The following is a 15626-nucleotide window of genomic DNA, read 5'->3' as shown; positions in this document are numbered from 1 at the left end:
GATTCCCAAATTTCTTCTAATCCATACATTGCAATCTACTCTACCTCTTGTTTCCACATTGAAGAGTTGAAACCAGTGTTGGTCATAACTCTTTATATTCCATTATTTTCCAAAAATAAAAAATATTTAATATTGGTTTTACTGTTAAGTATTTAGATTCGAATCTTTTGGGATATAAAAAAAGGCCATTGTTTAGGAGTAAAAAATAGAAACGACGATATAAAATCTGGCCCTTTGGTTGTTTGTATTTAACTGATAAGTCTGTCATTTATCAAACATTTAGAAGCCATGAACAAAGAGAAAGCTGAAGGAAAAACCAGATCTAGTGAATGATTAAGAGCCGCTAGAATAACTGGTGAAAAAAAATAAACAAGCAAAGGACCAATAGTTCTCAACAGTGACGACGAGGTATGTTTTTAATTTACTTTTATTGTATTTGAAAACATAAAATTTTGATCATATATGTAAGACAGGGGGAAACGGAGACAATGGCAAGGGGATCAGGCCAAAAACATGCAACTCCAATTACTAGCAACAAACGAAAGCGCGATGCTTCTGCAATAGAGGTGAAAATTCAAACAAACAAACCAAGGATGAAGAGCAAGGTCAGGATTATTTGAAGAAAAAAAAAGCAAGGTCAATAAGAATGTTGGTTAAAAATCTCATAGATCTAAATTGTGATGCAAACTGTGAAAAAAAAGTTAGAACCAAAGAAGAAAGGGAGAAAGGAAGTAGTAGAAGAAAAAGAAGAGCAAGATGAACAACATGAGGGAAAGGTATGATAATGTACATTTACAGTGTATTTATTAACGTATATACATAATATAATTACTAAATAATGATGAACTAATCTATTAATTACAGTGTATTTGTCAATTTCAGTGCTAGGGAAAGATGAACTAATCTATTAATTACAGTATATTTGTTAACGTATATACATAATATAATTACTAAATAATGAAACAGGATGAACAAGATAGTAATGAGTATGAAGAGGAACAAGAGAAGCTTGAAGGAACATGTGAAAATGTGTACGATGAAAGCAAAGATAATGAAGAAGAACAGTCACAAAGTCATGGGGAAACAACATAATCAGAAAAGAGATCATCTAGTGGAGAGTCGGACAAGAGGATGGAAACAATGAAAGGAAAAAAGGTAATCATCTATGGAATGGATATATGTGAGGTATTCTTACTTAAATATTTACTGATATTTGAGAATATTATGTAATAACTAGATCAGATAAAGGGAAAGAAAAAGTAAGAACATGCCAAAAGGGAAAAACAATCGAATTGATAGAACCACGTGAGGTATTTTTACTCAAATACTCTGTACTTGTTTTTACTATTAGTATATTATTAAGCTTGTTTTCTGGTTTTTTTCAAATGTGTTAGGACTCTTTGTATCTGATGGATAGTGCAAGGAGAAATGAACCACTGAAAATAAACTTGCAAACAAAGACTTCTGTAATTGATAAAATCAAGGAGAATTTAAGTGACAAGTTACAATAGAGATTTAGAGAAACAATTTTTGGACATTTCCTTGATTTTTCTATTAGAAATCAATCTTCTCAACTGTTGTTATACCTAATACAAAGACAATGTAAACCAAAGTCATCTCCCAACTGAATTTCTTCATAAGGGATAGAGTAATGAAATTTGGTTTGAGAGAGTTTGCATTGATAACTAATCTAAATTGTGGGGAATTACCAATAATTGATACAAGTGGGATAAAGAGAGGAGGAAATATAAGAAAAATGTACTTCGAGGATATGAAAGCTGAGTAGGTATTTTCTCAGCATAGTTTTTAATGTTAGCAAGGCAGGATGTGACAGTGATAGGATAAAAATGGCGAAGTTGTATTTCTTGGAAAGTTTTCTTCTCCCAAAACAAGATTCGGTGAATGTGAATATAATTGATGGTTGATGACGATGACCTCTTCGATAACTACCCATGGGGAAGAGCTACATTTAATTTACTTGTTGATGTTATGCATAGAGCAATACACAACAAAGGTAAATTAGAAATATCAATAGGGGGATTCATATTCCAAATCTTAGTATGGGCATACGAGGTCATACCCACCTTGAGCTCGTCACAAAATTTCTTTGCCAAGAAGTTTTCTAACAATGTTCAAAGAATAGTAAATTGGGCTGCAGACAGTCAACCCAAATGGAAGGACCTCAAGCGAAAAGTGTTTTATTCAAAAGAGGTATAAATATCTATACAACAAGATATACATAGAGTTTTAAATTCTACTCTATAAACTAACATCTTATTCCCTTGTTTACTTGACAACTTGAAATTTATCCATTACTTGCAACCCCACATGAAACAACTATGCCATATTTTTTTCCCATTCATTGAGGAATGATGCGTTGTTTTATGTGGTGATTTTATGAAATGAACTGCGGTGATGGGAATATGTTGTGCAATAAGTTTTCTCAGCAGAATTCAAGTATAAATCCTACTGAGTTTCCTGGCAAGTCTGGGGTCGAACTCAGGGACTATGGAAACGGTATGCGGTGATAATTTTTAAGAAGACTCTGCGGTAACCAATAAATCAAGGGTTGTTTTTGGGTTGTTGTTTGCATTAATAAAAAGTATGCGGCGGAGTTAAGACAAGAGTTGATAATATGGAAGATGCGATGAATATGCAGGAAATGGGTTGAAAAGGGGTTCAGCTAACACTTCCTAGGATGCGTTCATGTTATGCGATCATGCAACACATATACAATAGAAAATCATCTCTCAACGCAAGTGCTACGACTTCTAGTTCTAGAACGCATGCGATATATGTGATAAGTCTATAGGACCAACACATAAGCTTTTATTCTTATTTATGCGATGACAAATTACACACACACAGACAAGGCGACTGCATAATATCATAACCTATCTCTAGGGTGCATGCGATGCATGTTGGCAAACAAAGCTTATCTCTAAGTCCCTATCTCTTGCTTATGTAGATCTAATCTTGCTCTCTCGAGTCTAGATTCTAACCTAGCTCTCTCAAGTCTTAGGTTATTTATTTAGACTCTCTCTCGAGTAGCTCTAAAGGGGTGTTGGGTGCAACATAAGACAAGACAATCGCATGCGATGAAGATCCTAGGTCATGTTAGTTTAGTTCTTCTCAACCCATTCGATAAATTTAGCTACTCATGCGTGCTTTTAAAAGAATGAACATATGTACATAGCAAGTTCTATTTCATAGATATAGAGTTGAAATACAAAATAACAATGTGAAATGAGAATAAAAAGACTGGTAGCAATCTCTTGCTTCCCAAAGATTTTTACACTATTATTCTTTACTTTGTTCAAAAGATAGTCTCGCTCTCACGAGAGTCGGCTCTCTCTCTTTGATTTTTCACGCCTCTGGATTCTCTCTCGAGCTGAATAGAGTGATCTTCCGGCGTCTCTTCCTTTCTCTCGCTTCGCCTTCGAAGTAAAAGAAAAACTAAGAGCAAGGCTAATTCTATCTAAGGGAAAATTATAACTGTCCGAACTCCTTCACTAAAGGTTGCCTTCGGTATTTATAGAGCTTCGGGGTGAAAGGTTGCTTCTCTCTTATGATTGCACTGATGGGATGACATTAATTCTCTGTCTGATGTGCTGAATATTTGTCACCGAAAAGTTGAGTGTACTTGCTACAGTAGTTCATTAGCGGCTTGTCAACTTAATTCAAAATCGACCGTCATCAGCTTTTTGTCCCATCGTGATTTATTATGCTTTTCACCCAGATACGCCCACCAAGTTGCGTTGGCTCTATGCGGTAATCCTTCTTGAACAGATATTTATGAGCGTAAATCACCGCAAAGCCTTACGGTAACGCTGCGTTCAATCGTTGATTTCTTGTGATCGCATTTTCCGCCTTGCGTCAACGCATATTCTGCACAAAAATACATAAGTTAACTGATTTCATGCGATAGATGCCTACGATCGCAATATTATGAACTTAATACTTTTTGGACGCAATTATATATATTTTCTCAATGCAAACCTTCATTGTTTAATAACTTAGTATTGTAATAACGTGCATTTCTACCCGTTATCAAGGAGGAAAAAATGGTGTTGCAAGAGGTCGAAGAAGAAATGAGCAAATATAGACCGAAAGAGAGAGTGGTTGATCTATCCTGGAATAGAAGACCCGGTTTATCATATGACAAAGATGAAATGGAACAAAGGTTTAAAGGAATAGAGAAAATGCAACAATTAATGAACATAAGGATAAATGAAAGCTTTGATGCCATGAAGAATAGTCAGCAAATCTTAACGAAGAAGATCGATGACTTGGTGGAGTCGTTAACCAAATTGATTGACTACATGAAGACTACACAAGCTGTCCAATCACATGCATCAACAAGCAATCTTTTTATGGTATGTACACTAACTACACTGTATTTATTGTTTTTCATAGTACAAACCTATTATGAATTATATGGAAACAACTTGCATCCCAGTTCGAAAAGGAACTAGATGGTGTTGAGAAAGAACAAGAAGAAAAAGAAGAAGAGAAGGAGTTGGTTAATGGTTCTAATGCTTCTACAATGGTTCGAAGAAAAGATCACGACGAGGACGAAGAAGGCAATGGAAACAATGATCATGGACTGAAAATACAATCAGCAGTACACAAAGAAACATGCCATGGAGATAAAAACAAGAAGTCTGAAGAAAAAAGAAGTAAAGAAACAGAGGTCAAGGTGAGTTGATATAAGCATATTGCATATTATAACTTTTAACAATACATGGAAATTGACTAACATAATTGATTGAGATAGGACAATCAAGACGCTGATGAAGAAATCAACGAAGTGATACGATCAATTGATGAAGGAGAGATTTACAAGAAGTTAGAGATGTCAAACAAGTGAAAGACAACAATATTGGTATGTTCCTTTTAAACTGTACAATCCTTTTGACCTATCATCTTTTAACTCAATATTAAATAAATTATTTCAACTTTTTAACGTATTAACATAATGACACAACTAAGATCCTTCAAAAGGTACAACCATTGCGGTGCATGGGTCAACCCCTACAACCAAAAAAGCAAGAGATATAATACTACAACTAATGTAGATCTTGAACATATAATGTATATTTCTACATATCTCTAACAGATGTTGTCTCTTTAATAACTAATAAAAGGTCAAAGAAAGTTGGAAATGACTGATAAGCTTTACAACATTGATGAAAATAACCCTGCCACAAGGATCATACTCAAACATGTAAGAACAATTGATCTTGTAAATTTGATCACTATTATAATTCATTAAGTCCTAACAACTAATTGGTCATTAAATGTAGTTAGTTAAACGTAACTAAACAAGAGTTGATCATGATGGCTAACTAAGAGGAGGATAGAAGATCAAAGCAATGGGAACTAAAAAGGAAACTGTCAAAAGTGAATGATGCGAGTCCACCAATGACAGGCATATGGATAGATGCAGCAATAGGGATAATATGAAAACCTCAAACCATGGATGAAAATACACCCCCGGATGGCCCATCATTTGACTTGCACCTAAGCTAAGCCTAATATTGCAATGAATGATCAAATCAACTGATTCTGACTTTTTATGTGATTCCTAATCTAGATATTGAAAGTAGGATGCATTCAGATTTTGTATCAACTAAATGGGCGAATTCTATAATCTTGTTTTGGTATATGTTTTAAACTTTAGAACTTTTTAGTAGTCTTGCTTTTGTATTTAATGGACATAATGATTTGAATATGTTGACGTAGCTGTTTTGGTAGCTGTCTAAACGTTTTAGGATTTAGTAATCTTGCTTCCTGTTTTGGTATACAGTTTAACTATTTTGGATTCTGAAAATATGTTGAATATGTTGATGCAGCTGACTAAACGTTTTAGGATTTAGTAGTCTTGCTTCCTGTTTTGGTATACAGTTTAACTATTTTGGATTCTAAAAAATATAATAGCTTTGGATTTGGTGCAGCTGTTTTGTACGAGTTTGTCTGGGCAACCCTATACTAAATAACCTCGGTAAAGTCTTAGTCGTCCAAAGGGCATATACATAAATTATTTGTAGGTCAATTGAACTTTTCACATTACACATACATAAAGTTTAATAAAAACAAACATACTGTAATTATAAAGCATGCAGCTCAATCTCCAACCCCTCAATAACTAAAATGAACAATGAATATATAAAGTGATTTGGAATTGTTATCATTACTGTTTTGGTATATCAATAAATAGTTTGGAATCAATCTATTAGTACTATTTAACTTTGAATTCCATATACAATAATTGGTATATGATTACTATTTTTGTATATAATTTGAATATTTTGAAATGATTTCACAAACACATTGAAATTCTAAAACGTTTAGCTCAATTTGACATTATGAATAATACAAAGGACTAAAGAGCGAATATAAATTAGTAATATTTAACTTTCAATTCTATATACAATATTGGTATATCATTACTATTTTGTATATAATCTGAATATTTTGAATTGATTTTACAAACACTGGGTAGGCGATTGTATAACATTTTTCGAATATTTGATAGGCCTCCAATTTAGTAGGTGAATCATATAGCATTTGGTAGTTTCGGGTAAGCGATCGCGGGGTCTTCGTGGGCGATCATCTAGTGTTACTCAACGATCGTGTAGTCGAGCTCAGCAATCGTATAGCATTTGGTAGGCGATCGTATAACACTGGGTAGGTGATCGTATAGCATTTTGTTACTCAGCGATCGTGTAGCATTTGGTTGGCAATCGTATAGTATTGGGTTTACCCAATAAACAATAAACAATACAATTTTGTTACTCAAGAATTGTATAGCAAAGCTAAGCGATTATGTAGCCGAGATCAGCGATCGTGTAACATTTGGTAGACGATCGTATAGCATTGGGTAGGCGATCGTATAGCATTGGGTAGGCGATCATATATCATTTTTTTACTCAGCATTCGCATAGCAGAGCTAAGCGATCGTTTAGCCGAGCGCAACGATCATGTAGCTGAGCTCAGTGATCGTATAGCATTTAGTAGGCGATCGTCTAGCATTGGGTAGGCGATCGTATAGAATTTTGTTACTCAGCGATTGTGCAGCGGAGCTCAGCGATCGTATAGTATTTTGTAAATGATCGTTTAGACTTGTTAAGCAACCCAACCAACATAAATTAGTAATATTTAACTTTCAGTTCCATGTACAATCATTAATACAAATAACAATTCCTTCCATAAACAACATTAAGTTTGAACATCAAAGAACCGTTTGAAGAGGGAAAGTAAAGTAGAACAATACTAAACGATATAACACTGTAGGTGTATTCAATGTCGTATGGGATCCTTGCAAAACCTACAATTATGACCCCTATTACCGCACCGACTACAGCGGACTGTAGCTTTGTTTTCTAAACAAGACGTGAACCTTTTTTTCTTAGGCCTCCCAGCCGGACGTTTGACATTAGGAAGAAGAACTGAAACATTGCCAATTGCATGACTTGTAGTGAATTGTTGAACATTGCCAATAGGTCACGTTTCCTTTCTGTATAACAAACATAGATTGGAAACACGATAGAAATCATGTGTATATGACTGTAGTTGAAGGTTCCTACGAGACAATGCAATGCATGTATCAGAGCACGGAATCATGTCTAGGTTCCACCGCCGACATGAGCAAGTACGATTCAGAATGTTAACAAAAAATTGGTTAGAGCGATCATGCACTTCAAATTCATACTGGTTAATGGGGTACAACTTAAAAAAAAAAAAAAAAAAACAGAAACGATAAAACTTATAATTTTACTATAATAATAGGGTCAATCGAATACAAATACTGTGTAACTAAAAGAACACTTACATCCATTTGCCTACTATCTCTTAAGGACAATTCAGAATGCTGGAAACTCCAATGACTACAACATTTGTAAAACCATTTTTGAACCAAACTACGAATAGATTCAAATAGACCAATAATGGGTAATTCGCGTGCTTCCATTAAAGCTAAATTCATGCATTTAGATATATTGGTTGTCATTAAGGAATATCTTTTCCTCCGACAACATGCCCTAGCCCACTTGGATTTTCCAACATCCTCTAATTCAATCCTAATGGACGAAGCAATCTCATCCATTGCCTCATGTAATACTCAAATTCACCAATTGTATATGCTCTTGCACACATATGGAAAGTGTCTTCAATTGGACATGACTTATGATTCTTAACAAGGTTTTTATACACATGAAATACACACAACCCGTGTTTAGCAAAATCATAGATAGAATTATCACTCTTGGCTATACTTTTATGACCATCAGACACAATAACATGGTCGTTAGAATCCCCAAAAACAGCTTTAAGATTACGAAAAAACCAAGACCATGATGCATCATTCTCAGAATCGACAAGACCAATGCAAGAGGTACAATCTGCGAATTGCCATCAAGTGTACAAGCAGACAATAATGTCCCCATAAATTTGTTCTTTAGACATGCACCATCGACTAACATAATAGGAAAACAAAATATCCATGCATCTATAGAAGTAGCAAGCGCCACAAAGTAATACTTAAACCTACCTTCATCATCAGATTCTTGTGCTGTATATGTTCCTGTAAGTAATAAACATTTAGATTTTTGTGCTGTATATGTTCCTGTAGAGTGTATATAATTGCTTAAACTAAATATAGACGAGAAACATACCAGGATTGTTTTCAATCAACGCAGCTGAAAATGGTGACAAACTAGCATATGATGACTCAAGAGTCCCCCTGAGGGAATTGAGGGCAATCTCACGACCTCTCCAAGCTTTATCATAACTTATCTTTACACCATGTTGTCTTCTCATATAGCTTACAACATCACACGGTCGACATGAGACTTTGTCATTCATTTTAAAAAATGACTTTGTACATTCAGCAACAATCCAAGATGTTGCTTGTCGATGACCATCTTTAACAATGTCAATAGAACATTTATGGATATCGATGAATTTACAAACAATCCACACATCACCCCCTCTATATTCAAATGCACGTAGATACCACCCACAAGACATATCCTTGCAACGAATTTCAAACGAAGTTTTGTTTGACCTAGTAGTAGTAAGTTCGAAACTGTTTTTAAGAGCAAGAAAATAAATTGCTTTCTTCAATACAGACTTGCTACTAAAAAGTAAACCTACTCTAATAGGAATATCAGATTGAAAGACATCGAAATCTTGAGAATCAATGATTTCAGTGTTGCCCACGAGATGTTTGAAAGATTGATCAATGTTGCTGATTCATTATTCAAATACAGTGTATTTCGAGAGTTTGGGGCAACAGATGAGACATGGTCAATAACTACACATAAATCAATTTCGGGGGAATTCTGATAACATTGACATCAACCACAAAATATCTTTATCTTCAACAATGCTAATAAGATTCGAATTGGAAGAACCAATCTGGTACATTGTCAAACGAGATATAGTTAACTGACCGAAGGGAAAAAGTTTACCTTGGATATATTCCACAAATTGTTGGAAATATGAATTTGATGGAATATACACATCACAATCTCGGAAATCATGGTATTGAGAATTCTCATCCCATCGATCATCAAATAGGAGTTTAACCCGTTGTAAAGTCATAGCAAAAACAGTAGCAAAAGTTAATGAATTAACAAGGAAACCTAAATTGGTGAAACCTTTTGTGTACGTAACAAAACTTATGGCAAAGTTCAAGCAAACAATCGAGTTGATTCTTGTGCAATCAATACATGATCATTTTTTTAGGAACCGATATTTTTCTAGGAACGTTAAAATAATATCAACTTTGGCATATACACCTAATTTATTACGAATATGAGAAAAATAATATAGAAATTTGAAAAAAAATATATAGATAAAAGAAGTTTTAATAATATATGGGTATTTCAAATATAGATTTGGTTTCAAAATCTCTATATTTTATTAAGATGAGATAAATTCGAAAAGTTGTTAAACATAATCTGATTTATAATAAAATATAGAGATTGTGTTATCTAAAAATTAAGAAAGAAGTTTTAATATTATATGGATATTTCAAATATAAATTTGGTTTTAAAATGTGGATATTTTATTAAGGTGAGATAAATTCGAAAAGTGATTAAATAGAATCTAAAATAATAATAAATTATAGAGACTATATTAACTATATGAGCAAAATTAGGAAGACAGTTGTCCTTGGTGAATATCAACAATTATCCTGTACATAAATCTCGACTCTGCTTTCTCTTTTGGAATTACCCTGTATTTGTGGTTATGACAACAACATCCCCAAACAAGTCAAGGGCAAATAAGGAATTTCAAAATTTTCAGTCATGTGCATGTCACATGAGTTGCCATAATTCTTATTCCTGCGTGGTTTTGCTATTTTTCCGAATGAAACCTCAAAAACTGCCATCCACTCCAATTCCCCAAATTTTAATCATGGGAGCTTGAATTGGGTTGGACTTTGGACCCAAGCAACTTTAATTACACGACCCGATCTAATTTATAATTTCAAGTCCCATTGGACCACAAACCATTTTCATCAATTGTGGTCTAGCTTAATCACCATTGAATTTGATAAACTTATTGTTGTTATGAAATGGTCAGAAAAGACATGTGTGACATTTTTTAGTCTATGATTATTTGTCTCCAAAATTTAATTTAAGGAGAATAATTCTTAATGGCCCTAAATTCAATCAAATGGACTTTTCGTTGTGATGATGCAATAACTTGTGATTAGCTAAAATTTTTCAAAAAAAAAAAATAACCTAAGATTTTTGTTAAATAAATCAGACATTATTATTAATTATTTTAAATATTTTAGTCCTAAAAAATAGAATTTACAAACACATATTGAGCTTTTTTCATACCTTTCAAATTTATAACGAAACACAATTTTCAAATTTCGAATTTAAACTTAAAGTTTTTAGATTGGAACCCAACGTGCTTTCAAGATATGATGAAAATAAGATTTTTTTTTTTAAAGGAGATTTAAAAAAATAGTAAAATTAAGAAAATTATTTACATAAAATAGTAAAATTAAAACTTCTTTGATAGATGTTGATAGAAGTCTATCAAGACCTATCATGATCTATCAGTGATAGAATTTGATAAAAAATTATCATTGATAGACTCTAATCAAAGTCTATCAGTATCTATCAGTACTTTTTTATTATTTTTATAAATTTGATATTTTTTTATATGTAAAAGTTTTTCTTTAAAAAAGTAATTCAAATCACGAACTAAACTGAATTTAATATTTTGATTCTAGAGGTTTGGGGTTATGTCAATTTAGCCTTCAATTTCAAAATGGGAAATATGTGATATGTCTCTTACAATTTTGAATCTTCCATTAACAATAAGTTAAGAAAATAGTTCTAAAAAATTCTTATTATAATTTTAAAAAATGGTTTCCTAATAGACCATAAAGCAATGTCAAATTAGCTCCTGTCCGTAGAATTTTGGTCAAATTTTGCTTAAGATAACGGAAAGTTAGGTTGTGTTTAGTAGACAATTTGAGAACAGAGAATTTTAAAAATAAGAGGTCCAATTTTTTTTTTTAAATATGTATTTGGTAGTAGATTTAGTAACTAAATTTCAATTTAAACAATTTTTCAAAATGCATTTAAAAATATATTTAATAAATCATTGAATATAAACTATTTACTAATTAATTTATTAACTTGTTTCATGTTAAAATTTTGTACAATTATTTTTTGTAATATCATATAATGTATTATATGTTATATGTTATATATGTTAATTTTAAAAAAATAATTGAGTTTATAACATGAAATACTATATTTGTTATTGTTTTTATCATTTTTAATATAGTTATGGATTTTTAAATTTTAGATTCAAAATCTGGATACACTGAAAACATTAAAAAAAAAAAAAAAACTGTTTTTAGAATTTGCACTATTTGGATCATAAAATCTAAAGCATTTCTCGAAAACAAAATTCAGACTACCAACAAAATGCATATTCCCTGAATTCAGTAAATCTGAAAACATAAAATATAATTTGAGTTGCCTACCAAACAGGCTCTTAATAATTGGATAAATATGAAATTTCTTCTCCAAAACAATTGGCGATGAGACGAATAAACTATTTAGCTTTTAGGACTTCTTGCAGATTTGGCAAAATAAGTTTAAAAAATTAGGCACATAGCCTAGACTTATTTCTTTTGCAAAAATAGCAACAACAAGCTCAACCCTGCGATACACTTAATACCCCAAATATATTTGATACGCTATTGATATACACTACTGATATATATTTGATACAATCGACACACTTGATATACTTGATATATTACTAGTATACACCTGATATACTTGATACATTGCTAATAGCTTGATATACACCTAATACACTATTGATCATGTTAAAAATGACTAGTTATTTAAGCGTTAAAAAAAAAAATCATAAATTTTTTTAAAAAAATATTTTTTCTTTGGTTATTCTAAATACGCCCAAATTATCAAAAAGAGTGCACTAAGCTGAGTGCTAGTGAGCTTTAGGTTGAATCTCCTCGACCTATTGTATATTTTTACTTAAAAATGAAAAAAAAAAAAAAACATCATCTACAAAGGAAGAAAAATATACAAAAAGAATAAAAAATTTAGTAAATACAAAAATTAAAGTGAGTAATAACTCATATTGCTGAAAACAAAAAATACAAAAAGTATACAAATAAATGGAAAAAAATACACACCTGATATACTTTAAATGTGGTTATTGAATAAGAAATTTTAGACCAATCACAAGTTGTCACGTCATTTACTAAATTAATGATGAAATTCCAAATCATTAAATTTGGGCTCAATTAGGAGTTAGACATATGTCCTGAATTGAAGTTGAAAACAAATTTCAATGACGCCACGTGGTTTTATCATGACCGTTGAATCAGATAAGATTAATTGGACCCAATTTGATATTATTATTTAGGTCAAAGTCCAACTAAGTCCAAAAATAGGTTGAATTTGACCCAAATGTCAAATCAGGCCTAAATCCGATTAATTGGGCCCAAAGGCCAATCCTATGGACCAACCAAGCCCAAATCCAATTAATTGGGCCCAAAGGCCAGGCCCATGGATCAACCAAGCCCAAGCCCACCTGTGAACTCTATAAATAGATAAGCTCTCCTCATTTGGGGGGTCAACAATTCTATACTCCAGAAAGCTTATAGGGAATTCTCTATAACCAGAAAACTCCTTGACTCCTAAAGCTGATCACACTTGAAAACTGAAGTCCTTTGAAGATACAAGCATTCTGAAAACTGAAGTCTTTTGAAGATACAAACATTTTCTACATTCAGAGAGTCCAAAGAATTTATCAACAAGTAGAAGACTTCCAAGACTCCACTCCTAGAAGACAGAAGACCCTAGAAGACACAAAGAAGACTCTTCCAAGACTTCTGCTTCAAGAACGTTTGGTGCTTTTCTTCTTCAAGTCAAGCACATTCACCCAACTGAGAGAGAATCAGAGGATCAAGTATTAGAGATCGAACCACATCGCATCAAATCAACTTCAATATCAACACTAACTCAAGTTCAACTCCACAAAACAAGTTTCTCTGGAAGCCTCATGGGAACACTAATCCTTCAAGAAGATCAACAAGCCCGAAGGCCAATCATCCAAAAAGATCAACAAGCCCAAAGGCCTTACCCAAGAAGATCAGGCCGATCGTTCAAGAAGATCAACAAGCCTAAAGGCCAATTGTCCAAGAAGATTATCAAGCCCAAAAATCGATCATCCAAGAAGATCAACAAGCCCGAAAGCCGATCATCCAAGAAGATCAACAAGCCCAAAGGCCGATCATCCAAGAAGATCAACAAGCTCGAAGGCTAATCATCCACGAAGATCAATAAGCCCAAAGGCCGATCGTTCAAGAAGATCAACTAGCTTAAAGTTTATAGTTTATTTTGAAAGCATCAAAATACCATGTATTAGAGATTGTACTTACTTTCCATTAAATTAATACAAATATAAAGTTCAAATTCTACGAAATAAATTTCTATTGAAATCTCATGCAAATAGTGGTATACTAGTTTACTTATATACCAAAAAACATGAGTTTGTTAAAAGGGTAAAATTGGAATACAGAATAAATGAAAAATTTTAATTTGAAAATTTTGTCATATCTACAATTTTTCATATGTTGAAGACACGTCTCTAATTATAAATTTTGGATTTGTCATTCATTATAAATTTTCTATATTTTAAGATCTTGAAATTTCTTCATCGTTTCAATCTCAACATGAGATTCTCAACTAGATTTCTGTGAAATGTGAGTGCAATGCAAGTACTTACTATTAATATAGTTTAATGATTTCAAGAAATGTGGGATGAATCATCGCACATGATGTGCGTGTGAAAAAAGATTAATTCTATAGTGAATACCTTATTGAGAATATCACATTCCAAATTAAAAATTAAAAATTAAAAATTAAAATTAAAAAAAAAAAAAAAAACTCGGATTAACTGAGAATACTTTAAACTGGTCATCGCTGGATAGTTGATTTTAGTGGGTTAAGAGATGGTCTTTCTAATAATCAATACCAACACATCATTTTGAACTTAAAAATATAATAATAATTTAACTTGAAAGCTTCTAGAAAATAAACATATTTAATTTACATGATTCATGGAATTAAATTCATTGCCATTTTTAAATAGCAACATGGATTGGATTGATATATATTATACAATACACACACATATAAATTTATTAAGTTCAACCATCTAGATTGGGTACCTCGAAACCATCATAAGTGTGTACATCTTTTTAAATTGAAGTTCATATCTCGATGTAAGAAGGTGAAGATTTTTAATGTGATGGATAGTTGTTCTAGGCTTGAGAGTATCTCCTCCCGTGTCATATCTCAAATTTTCTAATTGTGTATGATTGTTTGGAAGTTATTAATAATTTGCTGAATGATGGTGTTATCAATATTTCTGACATTTCCTTCTTTTATCGAGGAGACTAAGACTTGGGGACTGTCTCATTTTCTGATGTTCATCGTAATTAAAGACTTTGGAAGAGCAGGAGTCCTCCATTCTTTCTATTCCTTATCATAAATGTTATTCAGATTATATCTTGTGATATTATCATGGGCTTTCTGCCATTTTTTTAATTTTCGTCATTCTTTTGTTTTATTATTAATGATGCAATTGAATTAAAAAGAATGAAACCACAAGATTTTCTTTCTTATTAAAAATTAGTGTATTACACATGCATATTTATTAATTCAAATTAACTTATTAAATGATTTAACTGAAGTTTTATTAAATATGACTATTGAATGAGAAATAAATTTAGACCTTATTAAAATTTTTCTCTAAATATGTCTCGTGATGTTAGTGGGTAAAAAATATCTAAACCATAAAAGCATTAATTTCATAAACTTAAGAATTATAAATTAATCGTTATATCGCATAGCTCTTAGAAACAAAATGGGAAACAAGTATTGTCATCTACTAAAAAAGGGTTTTTTTTTTTTTTTTTTTTTTTTTTTTTTTTTTTTTTTTAAGATAGGTTTCAAATTAAAATTTTTAAATAGGAACCAAACGTGCTTTCCGAGACATGATGGAAATAAAGAATTTATTTTTAATTTTTTCAATTTAATATTAGATTT

The sequence above is a fragment of the Benincasa hispida genome, chromosome 5 (assembly GCF_009727055.1).
Source record: "Benincasa hispida cultivar B227 chromosome 5, ASM972705v1, whole genome shotgun sequence".
Taxonomy (NCBI): domain Eukaryota; kingdom Viridiplantae; phylum Streptophyta; class Magnoliopsida; order Cucurbitales; family Cucurbitaceae; genus Benincasa; species Benincasa hispida.
The sequence above is the reverse complement of the archived record's forward strand: the minus strand, read 5'-3'. Positions refer to the sequence as shown.